Source organism: Onychomys torridus, chromosome 23, assembly GCF_903995425.1.
Source record: "Onychomys torridus chromosome 23, mOncTor1.1, whole genome shotgun sequence".
NCBI lineage: Eukaryota > Metazoa > Chordata > Mammalia > Rodentia > Cricetidae > Onychomys > Onychomys torridus.
In genome coordinates, this window is record NC_050465.1 from 2,710,668 (window position 1) to 2,717,256 (window position 6,589).

Below are 6,589 nucleotides of genomic sequence, written 5' to 3' on the forward strand. Positions count from 1 at the left end.
GGGATTTTCTGGGTTGTTTTGGTGCCTGTCCTGGATCTCGCTTTGTAGACCAGGCTCTCCTCGAACTCACAGAGATCTGCCTGCCTCTGTCTCTCTCCCCGCTCAGTGCTGGGATTAAAGGCTTGTGCCACCAACACCCAGCAAGAAATGTGAGTTTTTAGTAACTTCAGACTGGAGAAGAATTTTCCAGAACTCTATGACAGAAATTGGTGAGTTTCGATCAATGTGAGACTGAATTCATTAATAAAATAGTTTGGGGAATTAGGCACGGCGATGCATGCCTGTAATCCCAGTACTGAGAGTCAGAGGCAGCCGGATTGCCAGTTTGAGGACAGCAGGAGATTCGTAGTGAGAGTTTATCTTGAAAATAGCACCAAGGACAAAATTAAAATTAAAGAAAGCACCAGATATGTAATCCTAGTGCTCAGGAAGTGTGGAGGGGCCCCAAACAGCCTGGCCACACAGCTGCCATGACAGGCTTAGAGGCCTAGACACAGCTTCTGGCAGGCAACACCTGGACCAGGGAAAACCCCTAAGCTGACCCCATCCAGCGGGGCCTGCATGAAAGAGGAAGCACCTGACATTCCAGCCATTTCCTATACCCCTAGACAAATGTCAGCCAATTAGGGTCCTGAACCCTGGACATCCCCTCACCCCAACCTCTGCTAAAATAAAAACCCCACCCTGCCTGGACTCTGGGCTCTCTGCCCTCACCACTGAGTCAAACAGAGAGACCAAGCTCTGAGCTTGAAAATAAAGACTCTTTGCTTTTACATACGGGATTCTGTCTCCATGGTGGTCTTTTAGGGGTCCCCAAGATCTGGGTATAACAGAAGTAGGTAAGAGGACTGTCTCGAGTTAGAAGCCAGCCTGGGGGAGGGGTACATTTTGAGTTCCAGGCCAGATTACTGACTAATATGGTAAACCATGTCTCAAAAGAAAGAAAGGAAAAATGGAAAAGAAAATAACACAGCTTTCAGTATCCCATCACAGTAACAGAAAGCAGATAGAAGCTCTCATCACGTAAGCATGATCTCAGAAAACAGAAACTTGGTGCTATGGCTGGACATGGCTTATGTATTTTAGGTGTCTCTCCAGGTTTCCCGTGTTGAAAGCAATGTAGTCCCTGGTGTGGCAATGGCAAAAGGCAGTGGAACCTTTCAGAGGGGGGACCTGAGGTGAATCCCCAACCCTGGAACGAGAGGAGAGGTCAGGAATGGGGAAGAAGAGAGGAGCAGAGGGGAGGCAGGAGGAGGATGAGAGGGAGTCACGAGGTCATAGAAGACTCCATAGCTGGGGAGCATTAATGTAGACAAATTGCTAAACGGCCTTATTAATTAAAAAAAAAAAACAACCTCAGAGCCAGAAATCTGGGTTAAAGCCTGAGAGATCAGAGGATCAGGAAAAGCCACAGCTAACCTTGCCTCACATTTGCCTATGCTCAGGCCGCCTCAAAAATCCCAAAGAGCAGACGTTTGGACTTGCCTTCCTTTGGGCATCTCTCTGGTTTGAGTGTGTGTGTGTGTGTGTGTGTGTGTGTGTGTGTGTGTGTGTGTGTGTGTGTGTGTGTGTGTGTTCCTATGAATGTGGCCACATGAATGAAGGTGGATCCTTCTGCCTTATTTGAGTCCCCCTATACCAGTGTTCTGAAAAACATGGGATGCTTCACAAATTTGTGTGTCATCCTCTTTCAGGGGACATACTAATCTCTGTATCTGTCCAATGTTAGTGTGTGTGCTGCAGAACTGAGCGCGAGACAAGGCCTCTCTAAGAGCTTTAGGTGATCCTCCTGCCTCTGCCTGGGCCCCTGGGATTACAGATCCATGCCACACCGATTGGAATTTTCCTGGTTCTGGGGATTTGAACTCAGGTTCTAAGGCTCAGCAACCATTCCACTACAGAATCACCTTTCCTCCTTGTTTTTTGTTTTGAGACAAGGTCTCACTCTGAAGTCTAACTCTTAGCAATCCTCCTGCCTCACCCCTACTCTCCATCAGTTCTGGAATTACAGGCATGAGCCACCACAGCTAACTTAAGCCTCTTTTTCCCAGGCTTTGGGCATTTCACAGCAGTGACAAGAAGGAACAATGTTAACATCGGCACTCAGCTCAAGAGGGTCAGTCTTTGGTTAATGTAGAGGTTCAAAGTTGTGGATGAAACAACAGGAAAGTGTTCAGAATGGTCCGTTTTCCCTCTGTCTGGCTTTGTTGAAACTGGATCTCTATGTAGCCTAGGCTGGCCTAAAACTCATAATTCCCACCTCTACTGCCCCCTAAATATTGGGGTTCCCCGTGTGTGACACCATGCTCATTGTGTATGAGGGGGTGGGCACTGGATTTGAGGGCTAGATGCCCTCAGTTGTTCAAAGTCACAAAACCACAAGCTCATCCCATAGGAACACACTGAAAAGAGTGCTGGACATCTGCCTGTTTTTAACTTTTCTTCGCATTAAAAACTCAGAGGTTAGGAGCACTGGATGCTCTTCCAGAGGACCTAGGTTCAATTCTCAGCACCCACATGGCTTGGCCTCTAATGTAAAGATGTCTAGAGATGGAGTTTTGTTTTGTTTTGTTTTGTTGTTTGAGACAAGACAGCCTCAAACTTGTTGTGTAGCCAAGATGACCTTGAGCTCCTGACCCTCTTCCCTCTACCACCCAAGTGCTAGGATTAAGATGTGAGCCACCGAGCTCTGAGGCCCTTTGTTAAAGAGTGTAAGAAGGCTGATCTCATTTTGCCATTACCCTTTGAACAAACTGGCTTAGGAAACAGACTGTTTTTACCAAATTGTTTCCTGAGCCTCCCATGTCTCTCCCTAGGGCTTTGGAGAGGTGAGGAAACTAAATCCTCTGTTAAACAGCAACAGATTTTTCTAAGCTTTCTGACCCTCTATATTTCCCCTTTGGAGTCTTCTGAATGCTAGTTTGATTAGATGGCTATTTGACTATTGTTCAGGGTGACCCTTGACCTCCGGTCAAGTGTTTTTAAAATCTTAATATGTTTTAACAAACTCTCCCCATATCAAATTCTAGATAGTCATTTGACCTAGAGGTAACCTGGAATTATCCACTTAGGGCCCTGTAGAGCCTGGAGATTTCTCACTTTGTAAAAGAGAAAGTGAAATAATTAAGCTTAGCTGGGCATAGGGGCACATCCCTCTAATCCCAGTGTGTGCAGGATGAAGTAAGAAGAGCTGGAGCTCAAGGCCATCCTGGGTCCACAGTGAGTTCCTTGCCAGCCTGGGTCACATAGTAAGACTAATCCTCTCTTTCTTTCTTTCTCTCTTCCTTCCTTCCTTCCTTTCTTTCTTTCTTTCTTTTTTTTTTTTTTTTGTTTTTTGTTTTTTGTTTTTTGTTTTTGAGAGGCTTTGACCAGGTAGCTCTGGTTGGCCTGGCACTTGCTATATAGACCAGGCTAACCTCAGACTCACAGAGATCCACCTACTTCTGTCAAGGATTAAATCTATGTGCCACCACAGCAGTCAAGTCCTCGTTTTTTTTTAAACCCCCAAACAGTGACACAATACAACTAACTAAGCTTACCTGATGTATTGAATTAAATGGGAAGGTTGTCAAGGAAAAACAATGATAAGCCTGGAGAGTTAAATTTGCATAACTGTGTTTCTAATATGTGTCTCAGAAGTTGGATAAATTCATAAAGATCTGATAGTCTGGCATAGTATCCGCCATAGTCTGTTATCTTCAAGCATATACAGAAGAAATAACTGAATTTCAGGGTTCACAGATGGTTCTTTACTCAGTAATTTCCCAAGTAACCATCAACCTAAAGTGTTTAGTTCTCAAGGAGACCCACGGAAGAGCTTGTGGCAACTTCCTGATGACTTTAAGATGGATCCACAAAACTGCTGAGATGTCCTGGGACGCTTCTCAAGAACCTATTGGTTCTTAAACCCACCAACCCAAAGGGGAGCTGAGCAAGAGTTCATTAAGGCCAGATGTGTGGTGCATACAAGAGTCCCAGCACACAGGAGGTGGAGGCAAGGCAGGGGGGTTAGAGTTCCAGCCTAGGTTATGAGTCTAAAAGACAAGTTCTTAAACACCAAGAAAATACTTCGGCAGATTTTTCCTTCCCTCCCCCTCCCTCCCTCCCTCCCTCCCTCCTGCTTTTTTCTTCTTTCTTTTCTTTTCTTTACTTTTCTTTTCTCATCTGTCTGTCTGTCTGTCTGTCTGTCTGTCTGTCTGTCAACAGGGTCTCCTGTATCCCAGGCTTTTCTCGAACTCCCAATGTAGCCAAGGGTGACCTGGAACTGATCTTCCTGCCTGTGCTTCTGGCATGCTGGGATTACAAGTGTGCACCATTAGGGTGTCTGGGGATTAAACCCAGGGCCCCCTGCATGCTGGGCAAGCACTCTACCAGATGAACTGTATCTCCAGCCCCACCCCTAGATTGAAGTTTGTGGGGGCTCAAGGAGTCAGGTTTTCATGCCATGTCAGCCAGTTCTGAACTGTGTTTGAACACTTGGTCCGCAGCTGATGATGCTGTTGTGGAACCTTTGGAACTCAAAGCCTAAAGAGTGGACTAGGCCATGAGGTAGAGCCTTGAGGTAGCCCAGGCCTGCTTCAGGTCTTGTCTTTGCTTCCTGATCTGCCAAGATGTGAAGGGCTTCTACCACACACTCCTGCCACACAAGCTCTGCCACACCTTCTTGGCCAGAGTGGACTATATCCCCTTAAGCCCCAGACAGCAGTAAGCCTCTTTGCCCTTAAGCTGTTTCTGCAGTGACAGCCATATGTGCGGCCGTCATGACAGCCTTGAGAGTGGGATAATGTCACCTGGGATGCTCTGCTTAGGAAGCACTGTGTATCCAAACTCAGAAGAAGAATAAACAGCATCAAGTGTAGTGCACACACTAAGGAGAGGTGGAGGCAAGCAGATCTCTGTGCGTTCAAGGCCAGCCTGGTCTACATAGCAAGTTCCAGGCCAGTCAGAGCTACATAGTGGGACCCTGTCTCGAAGGAAGAAGAAGAAGAAGAAGAAGAAGAAGAAGAAGAAGAAGAAGAAGAAGAAGAAGAAGAAGAAGAAGAAGAGGAAAAGGAAGAGGAAGAGAAGAAGGAAACAAACAAACCGCTACATAGAAGGTAATCCTTCCTGTGTCCTTATAGCTCAGTCATTGAGCTCTCTCTCCCAGAGGGAGGCAAGGGTCACTAGCAGAGTGTCTGCCCAGCATGCAGGACGTCCTGTGTTTGATCCCCAGCCCTGAAAAAAATCAAGTTGAAATATATATAACTAAAGCAGAGGACAGTGGTATGGGTTTGGAATTCATGGCTTGGGCTGTAGGAGACTTCCTTAAAGATCCAAAAGGGTGTATGTGTAGCTCAGTTGATCAAGTGTTTGCCTGACATGCTAAGTCAGAGTTTGATCCCCAGCCCTGTATAGACTTGACATGGTGGCACATGCCTATAATGCTAGCACTTGGGAGGACAGAAATTCAAGGTTGTCTTCAGCTACATAGTAAGTTTGGGGCCAGCCTGGGATATGTGAGACCATCTCTAAATACATACATACATACATGAGACCATAAATAAATAAATTAATAAACAAACAAACAAACAAACAAATAAATAAATAAATGCATTGAAGCAGCCGTGATAGTGGGTACTTGTATTTTTGTTTTGTTTGATTTTGTTTGTTTGGTTTTATCTTCTTTCTTTCTTTCTTTTTTCTTTTCTTTCTTTTTTTTTTTTAATTTTTTGAGACAGGGTTTCTCTGTGTATCTTTGCACCTTTCCTGGAACTCACTCTGTAACTCAGTCTGGCCTCGAACTCACAGAGATCCGCCTGGCTCTGCCTCCCAAGTGCTGGTATTAAAGGCGTGCGCCACCACTGCCCGGCTTGTTTGGTTTTCAAGACAGGGTTTTTCTGTGTAACTATGGTGTCTGTCCTGGATCTCACTCTGTAGACCAGGCTGGCCTGGAACTCACAGAGATCCGCCTGGCTCTGCACCCCAAGTGCTGGGATTAAAGGTGTGCGCCACCACCGCCCGGCAATAGTAGGTACTTGTAATCTCAGCACTCATAAAGTTGAGGCAGATGACTATTAATAGTTAGAGGCCAACCTGGGCTAAATAGATACTACAAGGCCAGCCAGAGGTATAAGAACCGGTCTTGGTAAGCCAAAACTGAAGAGATAACTAGATAAATCAATGCTAGTAAAGGTTTAGATTCTATTACTCATAGAATAGACAAAAATGGTACAAACCGTGAGAAAATGTTGCTGTACTTTTCTATTCCCAGTCTGTTGCAATGGTTTATACTTGATGCCTGCCCATGAGTGGCACGTACTCCTGGGAGTATAAAACTCAGCTAGTGTGTCTTACTAAAACTCATCCATCCCTTGATGGGCCATTCGGACATTTACAGAGGAACTCCATCCCACCAACACCCTCAATCAGTGTGTGTTTGTCATGGTTTGTGTGGTTTGTGTTGCACAGAAGCTGTTCTATCCAGGGCCAGCACTATGATGGTAGTCAAGCTCCAAGGAAGCAAGTTTCCTGGTGAAATGTACGGAGACGAGGGGGCCCAATTTCTACACTCACGATCAAGGTGTTCAGTGAGGCCATACATAGATGATGG

The 6,589-nt window shown here is 45.6% G+C and overlaps 1 non-coding gene across 1 annotated transcript; it reads right to left on the minus strand.

Annotated features, from left to right (window-relative positions):
* Window positions 1–1,649: 1,649 nt before the first annotated feature.
* LOC118573546 lies at window positions 1,650–1,753 on the minus strand. The gene has a single exon (XR_004943655.1). It is a non-coding gene; the product is annotated as a U6 spliceosomal RNA (small nuclear RNA).
* Between the last annotated feature and the right edge of the window lie 4,836 nt (window positions 1,754–6,589).